Source organism: Dasypus novemcinctus, chromosome 16 (genome assembly GCF_030445035.2).
Source record: "Dasypus novemcinctus isolate mDasNov1 chromosome 16, mDasNov1.1.hap2, whole genome shotgun sequence".
NCBI classification, from domain to species: Eukaryota; Metazoa; Chordata; class Mammalia; order Cingulata; family Dasypodidae; genus Dasypus; species Dasypus novemcinctus.
In genome coordinates, this window is record NC_080688.1 from 41,511,238 (window position 1) to 41,525,877 (window position 14,640).

The window sequence follows — 14,640 nt, forward strand, 5'->3', positions numbered from 1 at the left end:
GCCCTGGCTTTTGCCAAGACTAGACTTGAGATAAAATGGAATAGAGGGTCCCGTAGATGATGGGATTTGAAAAGGAGTAGGTAGAGCAACACCCAAGAGAACCTAATTTCCAAAAGTCTTTTTATGGTCATTCCTGTCTGCCACAGGCTTCTGTTCTTTTAGTACCAACTGTCACATCACCAGAAGTCCCTTTTCCTCACGCCAGTGCTTCTGGGTAAGCCAATTCACTCGGCCATCGAGAACTCCCAAATGAATTAGCCCAAGGCTTCATGGCATTGACAATGCATAGCCCTCACCCTGGGCTCTGGTCAAAGAGCAGTTTGGGAGTCGGTCCTGAGTTTCTACATCCCTAACAAGCTCTCAGGTGTTGCCTAAGCTGCTGTTCTGTGGCCCACACTCCGAGTAATCTCTCTGAAATTAGCAAACAAGTCTCAAGAAAAGACCTACAGGGAATAAAGCATAAACCTGGTGGTACTGAGGCTTCAGCATGAGCCCCATACTCAGAGAGGCCACGCTGTGGGGGGGCCGCTACCGGGGGAGGTTCCACAAATCCCCTAGGAAGTGCCTGAACGTGGTCACAGAAAAGGCAGGGCACCAAAAACTCTGTTTTTGCTGGAAGCTGCCCTGGTTTGGGAAAAAAGATACAGCTGGGTTCAGCAAAGGAGAGTGGGTGAGTCTCACAATCAACCATCTATGTGCCTAGCACCCACCTGGGCGTCAGTGAGAGCCCAGAGTCCCGGATTGTTTAATAAGATCCACGTAGCCGGCTCCCTTGACTTTCAAGCAAACGCATCACTGAGGTGACTAAGCTGTAAGCGCGCACTGGAGTCACACCTAGCTCCACAGGGCAGCAATATTATCTGATTGGAGATGATCTTTACAAAGGCCAGGGGACAGGAGCATTTGCTAAGTTGGTTTCAGGGAGACTTTCACAAAGCTCCTTAAGCAGTTTGCCTCATAGCAGGCAATATTCAGTCTTCCTCCCTCTGTGGCATTAAGCAGGGGCTTGGAGCTTCATTAGCCTCAGCTTAATTTTTACCAGATCCCTGTTGAGTGTACACAGAAGCAACTTTTTTAATTGGCTATTTTTTTTTAATATTTTGTACTTTTCTCCTTTTTTTTTTTTCTTTTTAGATTTACGCAAATACTATTGCACAAGGGAGATGAGTCATCTGTGAAGTTTGAAGTTTTGTTTGTGGGACATTTTAAAGGCACTATAGTTAAGAATATTCTCTTTTTAAACCTATACACCTCAGAAATATATATTATATATATACATAAGATAATGTATCTAAGTAAAAATACATATTACATATTTATGATGGGAATCTTTTCATGTAACAAAGAAAACCCACTTCAAAAATATTTTTCAAAAACTATTGTACCTGTAAAATTATATCCATTACTGTCTTAGTTTGCTAAAGGCTGCCAATGCAATATACCAGAAATGTATTGGTTTTTATAATGGGAAAATTTTAGGTTAAAAGCTTACAGGTCTGAGGGTGTGAAAATGTCCAAATCAAGGCATCATCAGAGATGCTGTCTCACCAAAGGTCAGCGGCTGGCGATCCTGGACTCCTGCCACGTGGCAAGGCAAATGTCCAGTCAGAATCTCTGCTGCCTTTTCCAGCCATATGTCTTCCCTCGTTCAGCTGCGAGTGATCACACTTAGGGCTCATGTCTGTGCACTTCTACTTTCAGTCCTCCACTTATGAAGGACTCCAGCAAGAGGACCAAGACCCACCCTGGGTCCTGCAATCTAATCAAAGGGCTTCAAATGAAGCAATCCAATTAAAAGGGTCCCCACACACACAGGAATGGATTAGCCCTTACTACATGACTTCCTGGGATCCACCCAGCTGCAAACTGCCACAGTTTCTTTGCCAAATAAAATACAAATCTAATTTCTGGAAATAACAGTTATATTTTTATGCTCATCTTGAAAACACCTTTTCTCTTGTTTGAAAAAAAAAAACAGGTTATTTAAATTTTTTTTTTTTTCAGTCACAAGCTTGACACAAATCACAGCTAACTTCCTTTTTACATTTCTGAGTTTACTGGGACCACTTCTATCCTGAAGACACAGTATTCAGTAATGGAGGTGTTTCAATTAGCAGTTAACCCTCCTCCTCACAGAAAGGTGAAAAATTTTGCTGGCATTCAGTGCAATCTGCAGGGTTTTGCCTGGCACTTATCTGCACTTCCCATGTAAAGAAGCCTTCCTACTTCTATTCCATCACTGAAAAGTTAATGTTATTTTAAAATGTCCCCTGTCATAGCCTAAATTCTCCCGAGGAGCATATTCCTTTCCATAGAATGGGCATTTTTGCAACTTAATATCTTACATTTGATTACCATTGGTGCATATTTAAGTGTTGTCTTGCTCATCTTGTTTATTACATATATGTATTAAAAACTAATAAAAGCAAAATAATACAAAAAATGAGCATTTCTTTTGGCATCATCCCTTCTACAAAACCCTGCAGATGTTTGGCTGCCTGTGATATATTTTGGAGGATGGAATTTGCAACTGTTATAATTAAGCAAAACCATTAAGTCACCCGAGAGTAAATTAGAAGCTAAACTGGCGCTGTGTGCTCGGGAACCCAAGATTATGGGCTGAGATCTCTATTCAGTATGTGAAGTCAGCTCCCTTCAAATTGATTCTGAAATAAAAGGTGTTATTTCTATTCCCCACCCCCCACCCCCCAAAAAAACCTATGTGTATTAAACATGTCCCTAATACTGATTTGGCATGCCAATGGTAATCTTAAATTGTAAGGGGATAATGTTTTTGTAAATAGAGCTATTTCTATTTTGCTACTACTGTTTTAGTTGTAATGGGCAAAAGAAATGTGTAAGTCTGGATTATTTCCAGGGATTTGGCTGGATTCCATTGACTCAGTGGTGGTTTAAAAAGAAAAGAAAGAAAATAAGAAAAAGAAAGGAAAAAAGGGGTCCTAGTCCTTACGGTTGCAGTTAGACTTAGATATGGGTAATTTCACTTCTCAAGAGCTCTCCCTGCATAATGCCGTCTGGAGAGAGAGGATCAAGTCCCAATAACCAAAAATGCAAAAGGTCAGTAATCTGAAGAGGACATTGATACAATACATGTCACCAAAGGCAGCTTACAAACAGTAACCCAATTCACTAAGAATATTACCAATTAAAAACATATTAACAAAGATCCTAATAAAATTGAAATATTTATCTTAACATGTGACCATGCTAAGCTCCTTTCTTCAAAAACGATTTAAGCACACATAAAATTGAGGAGATGGAGAATAATAGTTACCTAGCCCCTTGCTACTCAACTTTGGTCCTGGACATTGGCATGGAGTTTGTTGGAAATGCAGAATCCTAGGCCCCACCTAAGGCCTACTGAATCAGAATCTACATTTTAACACTATATCTAGGTGATTTAGATGCATATTTAAGTTTAAGAAGCACTGCTCTAGACCCGTAGCTTACTACCTGCTTTCAGGTATCTAAAGGCCTAAACTGACAAAGCCTTGAATCACTAAACAGTGGTGTGTCAGTATTGCATCCTTTCTCTGCTTCCCCACTTATCAATCATTTCTTTGATTTTGACAATGTGACTGAAATCCCAAAAGTCACAGTCCATTTTGGAAGCTTCCAAGAATTCTTCACAAACATCCCTCGTCCAGAGGATTAAATCTCCTCTCTTTACAGAAGAGCTGCTTTCACTGAGCCCCTTACAGAATCATTGACAAGATATTGATGCTATACATTTTCAGTTTGGTCCTTAGACTGCACCTGAATTGCAGTTAAGATGAATTGCTTTTCTCCCCATACCTGACATACGTCTCCCCTGACCTCACAATCTGCTTCAACTTGGCTGACCAAGTTTATGAAGTTTACTATTCTTCTTCCATTTTTCTTCTACAGATACTATTCTGCTTTTCTTCTGCATTTGTCTGGGCTTCATTAGTTTTGATCTGGTAGTCCTTATGCAAAGGGCAACTCTTTGTAAAGTGACACTTGTACTTTATATATGTGGCCAATCGGTAAAGTGTCTTCCTACAGCATGGATTCTGGAGGGCTTTTTCCATGGCCTTCTCAGGCTCCCACCTTTTCTTCCTGCCCTACCAACTGAGACCAGTGTTTCCCATTCTCTATGATCTTCTTGGAAGGTTGCAAAGAACACCAATATATGAGGGTATACACCTTTTAATGATCTTTAAGAAAAAGGCAAAAATGAAAGTGCAAACCTTGCTACATGAGGTACACTGCATTATGTTTGTAAAGATACAAAAAGATTTCATTATGGCTAAGTCTCAGCAATTACTGTGGTAACTAGTATATCAGTCAAAAGGCCATGATCTGCTTTCTACTCCAGGCAGCTCTGTAGCTTCTTCTCCTCCTCCCCTCAAATACACCCACTTGTCAGCTGCCTCTGTGATTACGTTCAATACTAGGTTTTGCTACATAAGGTTTGTTTTTATTTCTACTTGGCAATTTCAGGATTGCTATGACTTACACAATCGCAGCATCATGAGTTGCTTGAGCAAATAAGGGGCCAATAAGCTCAAATCCAAGGGAAATTTCTACAAAGCTGTCTTTCAGCTCTGTTTTCACACAGAGTGAGGTGTTCCTTATCATGGGATATTAATCTGGGAAACAACATCTGGCCATACCCACCACTTGGTTTCAAATTGCATACTATTTTAATATCTTAGAACGAGCATTCCTTTATTCAATAAATATTTATTGAGTTCCTACTATATGCAAGGAACAAAAGAACAAAGGAACAATTCTGGCAGCCAACTTATTATTTTGTTATTGCTTTCAAGCCCATTCCTCTCAGATCTGTCACAAGGGTCTCTGAACTAACTGAAAGGTCTCTGGGGCTCCCTCCACTCCCAAACCGTGCACATTGGCCGTGGGGACTCTATTGACTCAGTAGAGGCCTTGAACACTTTTCAACTCCCCATGGAGGCAAGCATCCAAAAGAGTAGAGCTCTTGAGGGCAAATCAAACATAATTCGAGTTGATATGCTTCTTAGTCATCCTCAGTTTAATTTTTGTCCTCCCCCCACCTGGACCATTTTTCATACTACTTCCAATGGTAACAATTTCCCAGTCTCTTGAAACTCTCTGTGCTTAGCACTGTGGGACCTAATCAGGTTTTCTGAGCACTCCACACTGTGCTCTCAGCACTCTGAGAGAGAAAGACAGCTCTAAAATAAACTGGGGGGAAATATGCGTTTCCTTCCCTATTTGAGACTCTCTCAGAACAGTAATCGAGAGTAGTGAGTAGGCTCTCAACAAGTTTGCTTCTGACATAGTAGTCAGTCATAAAACCTTATCATCATACTGAGAATCACTGTCCCCAAGATGCACCCAAAGGTGCTGAGTGAGTTCAGACACCTGACAGGCATCTGTACAAGGCAACTTGTACAAGTTGTACAACTTGTACAACTGAGGAGGCCCTCAAGGGAGCAAGTCTCCACATTGAATACTGGATTTGAATGCCATTGGCTGGGTAGGGAGAGGTACGTGAGCAAATAAAATCTCATTTTGCATGAAAGCCCTATCAGTTTAAGCTACCTGCCCCGATTTGGAATATATGTCCAATCAATATGTTCTTTCTTGCATCAATAAAAAGAAGTAATCTTTTATTTTCCTAAATCCTTCCCAGTATATTTTTGTCATTTGCATATGGTAACTTTTGAGTTTCCTGAGTCCTTCCTTCTAAGATTGCCTGGAGCTTCAGGCATCCTCTTTTAGGAGATATCATGAGAGAAAATGCAAACAAATATAACAAATCTACTCAAATGCTGTTTGCTTCTAAAACTAAAAGCAAACAAGATCCAGCCATTATTATCTATAAAAACTATTAATAATATGATGCTTCTGGTACACTTCCTCCCTTATACTTGGCAAATTAGTCTGCTGTTCTCATCAGTTGCCCCTCAGGGTTGGCAAGAAGAGCACTGGAGCCCCAGGTAATTTTTTTTTTTGGCAACTCCTCCCAAAACAACAAAGCGAGTGCCCCACTGTTCTCTCCTCTCCCTTCCTCAGGTTGCCCCATCTCTCTAATTGGTATTCATCCAACGCTGAACAGTAGCTATCAGTACTTGATGATTAACAGCCTTGTGAGACCTTGTGATAGCAGCAAGAGTTGGCTCTTGTATCCACCATTTAAAAGGGATGCTTGAATGTGAGAGTCCTGTTTCAAAGGGGTACAGATGGATGGCATTGTGTTTCCACCACCTGAATGGGTTTCAGAAGCAAGGGATGTGTGGTGCAACCAAGTGGAGGGAGAACACAGAAATTCCCTCTGCAGCATCCCTCCCCACATTCCTGTATACTGGGGAACTTTTAAAGTTTGATCTGATTCCACATCACTCAAATATTAATAAACCACTTGATTGCTTAGTGTTGATATACCACTTTGTATTTCAAAGGGTCTTGTGATCTTCATTCACTTTTCTTCCTCACATTCTGATTTCTGTGAAATCCCACCCCTTTCCCTCATACCAACCCCAGATTCAGAATTCCTGACACTCTACTTTGCACCAACTCCACTGAATGATAAGGACTTGGATTTTCATCTATATTTAAATACTCACCAGAGAAAATCTACTTCTATTCTGAATGATGCTGAGGGTCTCTCGTTAGGAAGAATCTTGCATGGGATTACAATGCCACCATATTGGGCTCTTTGCTTTGTCCTTGAATTGGGTGTGGGATTTTACAAACATGTTTTGAATCTCATGGAACTAGCAAGTATGTTTGGATTGCACCAGATTTTATAAGCTATGGAGCAAATTGCAAATACTTTTGGATACTGGTACACATTTTATAAATAATTCTGGCAGTGTTTTAATTCTCCAGGACTTTGGGAATTGTTATATTCAATTTTTCATTATTTGTTCATTTCCATGTGGCCTTATTTCTGCAAAAACCATTTCTTGACAAATGGAATTAGGTCCAGATTTAGCAAATACAAAAAGATGATTTGTAATATTTCTCACATAAACTGCTTCTGAGCAAAGGCAAAATGAACTCATTTAAACAATGTAACATAATTGTAAATTTACACATAAAGGCTGAAAGGAAAAGTGATATTTAAAATTTCACCAGTCTCTAGAGTTGCTATCCTAACATCTTCAGGGTGACGAGGCCTTTCTCTTTTGTCAGACTTATACCCAGTACCTCAGAAGATAAAGACTACTTGACTGGAGAAAGCAATGACTAATGGCCCCAGGGACATGTTCCTCTCAGGAGAATGGTTCCTTCTCAGAGTGCTTCATAGTCACCAACTTGCCTTGGTGCCACAAAGTAAATTCATGGAGCAAGGAAATGGGTCTACGAGTGTAGCAATTTGATACAGTTATGGATTCCAATCCATAGATATTGGATTATGGTTGTAAACTGATCTGTACCTGGGCATGATTAAATTATGATTAGGGCTTTGATTGGGCCATGTCAGTAGGGCATTGAGTCTCTGCCTACTGGTGGGCAGGGATTCACAGATAAAAGACATGCCAAAGGACAGAGTTGAAAGGTTTTTTTGATGTTAGAGTTTTTTTTTTTTAATTATTTATTATTTTTTTTTAAAATTACATTATGAAAAATATGAGGTCCCATTCAACCCCACCGCCCCTGCCCCCCACTCCCCCCACAGCAACACTCTCTCCCATCATCATGACACATCCATTGCACCTGGTAAGTTCATCTCTGAGCATCACTGCACCCCATAGTCAATGGTCCACATCATAGCCCAGACTCTCTCACGTTCCATCCAGTGGGCCCTGGGGGGATCTATAATGTCCCGTAATTGTCCGTGAAGCACCACCCAGGACAACTCCACGTCCCAAAAACGCCTCCACATCTCATCTCTTCCTCCCATTCCCCGCACCCAGCAGCCACCATGGCTACCCTTCCCACACCCATTCCACATTTTCTCTGTGGACATTGGATTGGTTGTGTCCATTGCACACCTATGTCAAGTGAGGGCTTAGATTCCACATGGGTACTGGATGCACTCCTCCCGCTTCCAGTTGTAGACACTCTAGGCTCCATGTTGTGGTGGTTGACCTTCTTCAACTCCACGTTAGCTGAGTGGAGTAAGTCCAATAAGTCAAAGTGTAGGAGCTGAAGTCTGTTGAGGCTCTGGGCCTGGGTGTCATATTATCAGTCCAGAGATTCAAATCCCCTACATATATCTTAAACCCAGCACCAACTACAATTCCAATAAAGTAGCATGCAAGTCTTGTGAAAAGAGATCCCCTCTGAGTCCAATTCCATCATGCAGAAACACCAGCTCCAAAGAAGGGCTATCTGTCATGGCAGTGAACCCCTTCTGCCATGACCATAGAACCCGTGGGTCTCTTTATCCCTCAAAAGAACCAATACCTGGGGTTGTATCTACCTTATCTGTCTCTTAGACTCTGTTCAGTTGTACATAGGGGTATTCCTTCTGACAACCTCCAGACTCTTTTTTAGAGACTCACAGCCTTATAATCTCATTTCTCCTTTCCATTTCCCCCCTACATTAGGTCAAACAGCTTCCCGAAGTCATGTTATTATATGTAGACAGGTATATTCTGCTGTTCCGCATTGAATCTTTAATTCAAGGTCATTTTCTAGTTGCTTCTTCAGCTGGTATGTGGTAGTGATCCCTCGGTGCCAGGGAGGCTCATCCCCGGGTGTCGTGTCCCACGCTGGGGGGAATGCATCGCATCTACATGCTGAGTTTGGCTGTGAGAGTGGCCACATTTGAGTAACATGAAGGCTGTCAGGAGGAAACCCCCAGGCACAATGCTACTCTAGGCCTTGTTCTTATTGCAGGTGTATAGGCTCAAAAGTGTAACCATTAGTATCATGAGCCCACTGTTGGGCCCTCCTTCCTTCCTGGTTCTTGCCGTTGCACCTGGAGGATTGCCGCTGCTCTCCCAGGGCCCACAACAGTGACCCCCCGGCCAGGAGCCCAGTACCCCCCCAGCTGTTGTTTTTGTTTCCACTATGAGTATATATAGACATTACCATATACCCTGGGTGATGTTAGAGTTTTGATGTTGGAGTTTGATGCTGAAGTCTTAAGCAGGAGCCTCGGGAAGTAAGCACACAGAGGAAAGAGCAGCAAGCCCCAGGAAGAGAGGAACGCTGAGTCCAGAGAATAGCAAGACCTGGGAAGAGAGAAACCCAGGAAGCCTGAACCATGGCAGATGTCGGCAGTTACCTTGCTCCAACACGTGGAAATAGACTTTGGTGAGGGAACCTGTGCTTTATGGCCTGGTACCCTTTATGAAGGCCAACAGGTTTCTGGTATTTTGCATCAGCACCCCTTTGGCTCCTTTGGCTGACAAATACAACTAGCTGATGTTAAAAACTTCTCTTCAAATAGACATGGCAATGGCTCCCTCCCTTATGTCTTTCAAGCCACACAATTGCAGCTTCTCAGAGAGGCCTTCACTGACCTCTATTTAAAATTGCAACCCCCACCTCCCCAAATCCCTATCCCCTTTCTCAGCTTTATTTCTTTCCATAGTCCCTCCTCTCTCCCACCCCCTACTAGAATGTAAGCTCCATTAGGAAAGGGACTTTTGTCTTTTTTGATCAATGCTCTCTATCTCTGTTTCCTAGAATAATGCCTATTTTGTGAGAAACACTCCATAAACATTTGTTGAAAAAAAAATGGAAGACTACAAACCCATAGATAACATGCATATAAATGCACTTTCACAACCACACCAGTAGTGTAACTCTCACACAAGCCTATTCATTTTTTATTTCAAGTCTCTTTTTAAATCCATTCACTTTTGCCCTAGAATTTGCCGCATTAGGACTGAGCCTATACTTGAAATTCCTTTGAACGTGCTTTCATCTGTACAGAAAGGTTCGATGTGGGAGAAAGTATGTTTGCCTGAACTCCGCACCTTACTAGAAGTAACCCGTCAAGTTTCTTAAACTACTGGTCTATGCCTGCGTCTCAGCAGGCTCCCTCTTCAACTCCTGCAGTCTGGAGCCCCTACCAAGCCACACAACACCACTGAAATTCTCTTCACTCAATCACTCAATCTATATAGAATTTTTTTTCCCCCCTGCATGCTGCATTTCTTAGAGTTGGCTGCTCACTTATTCTTGAAAGTCTTGCCCTATGGTTCCTCAGGCACCCCTGATTCCAGCTCCCCCTCCAGCCACTCCACGGCTGGTGCTCCTCTTGAACTGCTTGTCCTTTCAGTGCCGGGAGGTTCAGGGTTTGGCCTACCACCTCTAACTGATAACTCCCAAATGTCCATCTCTAGCTCAGCTCTTGCCTCTAAATCCCACACTTTTCTACTTTCTCACTTGTCATCTGCCCTTGGAGGTCTGACAGTCTCTTCAAACTCCACACGTCCTGATTGACCTGCTCCTCTCTGGCACAGTCTGTCTAGTCAACCAAATTAAAACCCTTGGAAGTTTCTCTCACCCTCAGACTATATTCATGTGGAATGGTTGGCAAATAAGCATTGGAAAATGGAGGTTTTAGGGACAGATCAACACGGGTTCAAATCTAGACTGTGCGTGACCGTGGTCAACTGACTTATACTCTCTGAGCCTTAACTTTCTCAGATGTAAAATGGAGATATTTACTATCCATTAACAACACCTACCTTTAAGATTTGCCATAAGGTGGGGAACGGGTGTAGTTCAGTGGTTAAGCACTTGCTTCCTATGTATGAGGTCTCCAGTTCAATCCCTGGTACCTCAAAATATATGTATTTTATATATATATATATTTGCCATAAGGGTTCATTTCATTATTTAACAAATAGATATATGTTGGGTGATTCCAGGCACTAGAATTCAACAGTAAACAAAAAAAGTTGTCTACTCTCTGGAGTACATGCTCTAGCGGACCATGGTATAAATATGTAAAGTATCTTACCCTTCACCTAACAGAGCCCAGCACACAATAGCTGCTCAATAAATTGAAGTTATTTTCATTATTATTCCAGTCACTAAGCTCTATCAAATCTACCCTATCAAAACCTTTTAAATCCATACCAAACTTCTTCCTCCCCTACGTTTTTTCAGACCCTTAACATTTCTTGTCTGAATTACTTGCTGGGACTTCTCAACTTAAAAGGTTTCCCTGCAACCAGTTAACACAGCGTTCATAAAACAATAAATATTTAAGCATCTACTTTGCTAAGCACTATTCTAGAATCTGAGGATACAACAATAAATAAAACAGACCTGAAGAAAAAAAAAAAAAAAACAACTCTGCCCTAATGGAGGCTACATTCTACTTAGTCTAACTTCACTTTAATTAAAAATTGAGTCTTGCTGGCCCTTGTGTGCCCATTCCTAAACTAATCTTTGCCCCTGGGAGAAAAGAAGGCATTGATTGGCCCAGGCCCAACATACATGCCCTTTGCTTGAACTGGGAGTGAATTCTCTTTCATTAGACTCAAGCAAAAATGAGAAATATGTAGTTTTCCCAAAGCAAAATTAGCATACAGTTATAGCAAGAAAGGGAGGGGAAACAATAACAAATAAAAATAACTAACACCCAATATACAATTCCATGATCACATATAATCCTCCTCTTCTTTTACAGTTATGGCAACTAGAGGTCACAAAAGTTAAGCCAATTAGCTAGGAACATAGTGATCAGCTTACTCAAGTATGTGCATTGATTATCAACAACTCTCTGTTGCCTTTGCCTAAAATGTTCTCACCCTATTTCCTCAGCTGTCTAACCCCATAATGCACTTCAAAAATTCAGCTTAAACATGATTTTCTTTTTGAAGCTTTCATAGATACATCTCTCCCTACCCAAGTTGGTAACCTAATATTCCACTGAGTAACACTTTACCCCAAAACATCCAGTATATTCCTCTACAAGCCTTGACTTCTTGTTTATCTTTACCAAAACCCGTAACTTATCCATCTGCAGCCCCCAACGTCTGGCTGCAGTGCTCATAAATGTTGAATAAAATTGTGAGAACATGGTGCTTTAATTTCACAAAACCATATGAGATAGATTATTGGCTCCATGATACAGATGAAGGAACTTGGGGGTCCGAGAAGTTATATATAAATCCTGTCTTTGCTGGGACTTAGGCGAGCCAGAGTGAGCACCAGGTCACCAAGGGTTGAGCCTAGGGCTGGATAACTTAACTAAAAGAGCTAAAAATGGAGTGACTTTGGAGCTCAGTGAAAGGAGATTGAATTGCAGTGGAGTGAATTTGAATCCAGATTATAAAGAGCACCAGGAGTTAAAGAAGGGTCACGAAATGTGTAGGAGCAGGTGGACTCAACCAAGCAAAGAGGGTTTTGGATGAATGCCACAAAGTAACTTTACAGTTCACATATCCAAGATTTATGTTTACTGGCCATTGGGTATGAGTGGTCCGAAAAATGTTGAAGCTGGGATTCAAGCTGAGGTCCCTTCTCCCAAAGTCAAGTGCTACTTACATTGTTTTTCAAGGTATAAATCTCTTGGTTTCCTTAACACATTTTCGTGGATTAAAAATGTCACTCTCACTCTTTTAATTAATAACTTTGATGAGTAATTCAGCCTTGGAAGATTAGGAATCAGTGTAGAAGTTGAATATCTACCAAAATAATTTCTCTCCAATTTTACATGTTTTATGGGGTTGGGGGTTATATCAAATACCATGGCTAACAGGTTGCAACTTGTGTTCTTCGGGTTTTAACAGGGCTATACTGTGCTGCCTAGTCTTGCCAAGGACAGTGTCTCCCAGTACTTGGTAGAACAGCTGACAGGCTAGCTGCTCAAGTCACACTCATTATTCCTGCTAAGCCTTCCAGGAAGACCCTGATGCAGTGGGCAAGAAAGCTGCCTTCCAGAAAGAGTAAGTTATATAGAGAAAAGAAGCCTATGCTTCCTGGGAGAAAGTAAAAATCATTCATGAGAGGGGGAAACATAAGTAAATATAACAAAATAACCATGTTTTGACCTAATAAAAATATAATTTAGAGGACTTTTTATGAATCCTGTTTTGAAAGAACTATTTTTAAATCTTTCTCTGATCAAAACTGACCAATTACTGTCAACTAGACTGATTAATTTTCCATCTGTTCTAATACAAATAGCCAACAGGCATATTATTTCCAGATTCCTAAAAGTAGGTGAAAAGCAGTGGAATTAATTCTTGAGTGTATTCAAGAACATGCTCTCCCCCTCGTGTGTTTTTTTTTCTTCTTCTTCTAGCAGACAACATTCAAGTAGAGCTTCCATTCACAATCCCTGATCTCTTACTAAGGCAATCTGATCCAATTTTGTTAACTTTTGTTTTTCCTCATGGAGCTTACACAAAAACTAGACTCTCCATCCAAGTCTAACCCAATTGAGGAGAGAGATGTTTTCTTAATTGTTAAATTTGGTTTGTTCAATCCAATGTCCACATAGAAGAGGTGGCATTGGATTGGGAAAAGTGGACATGGTGGCTGATGGGTATGGGGAAAGGCAGGAAGAGATGAGAGGTGGAGGCGTCTTTGGGACATGGAGCTGCCCTGGATGGTGCTTCAGAGGCAATCACCGGACATTGTATATCCTCACAGGGCCCACTGGATGGAATGGGGAAGAGTATGGGCCATGATGTGGACCATTGACTATGAGGTGCAGAGGTGCCCAAAGATGTACTTACCAAATCCAATGGATGTGTCATGATGATGAGAGGGAGTGTTGCTGGGGGGGGGGGGGGGGAGAGGTGGGGTGGTGGGGTGAGGATGAATGGGACCTCACATATATATTTTTAATGTAATATTATTACAAAGTCAATTAAAAAATAATAATAAATTTGGTTTGTTGCTTTAGCATTAAATTGAATACTATTCAAATAGAAAAAAAAATACTACAGAGATCCAAGTGCTTCAGAAAATCTAAAAATGAATCATAGTCATTGTCCCAAGAAGTTTACAGTCTAGCAGGAGAATAAAACAGTAGGCTGTGATAATTTACATGAGAACTTCAAGCAAAATATAATGTGGGGTGGGAAGGTAGAAGAGTAGGAAGCTCCAGGATTAAGTCTCTCTACCAGAACAACTATTAAACAGGCAGGAACTATCTGATACAAGCATTTCAAAACTCTGGAGTCCAGGAGAACACTGTACAGCATCCAGGGAAGAGTAGGAAGAAGAGGCTGGTAACGTACTGTGAAGATCAGTAAACTGCTCTCCCCATGCATAGTTACCAGAGTCTGGTCCCCACTCTCATGGCAGGCCACTGTGGTGTCAAGACTCTGGCTAGCTCGCTGATGACAGAAAGGGCTGCAAAAATCTACCCACCCAAGATCAGGGAGGAGCACAGCTGATTGCTGATCACAGATTTTGACTAGAGACTTTGGATCACTGGGGCTGAGCTCTGAGGGTAGCCATTGCTCCAACCTACCCCTGACAAAGGCAGATAAGGAGACTTAAAGACACTGGGGACAGGCTGCAAGGGACAAGTTCAAGTGCTGCATTTCCAGGACAAATAAAAAAAGTGCAGCATTGGGGAGATTTAGAAGAACCTCCTGGAGTGCTTCCTGATCCCCTCCTCAGGGCATACTGGAGCCAGTCTGCCCCATTCATGAGTCTCTGGCCTTGTTCCAGCTGGGAGAGACTGACTTGGGAATTCCTCTCTGATATGCCCCCTCTCGCATGATTTACCTTTCA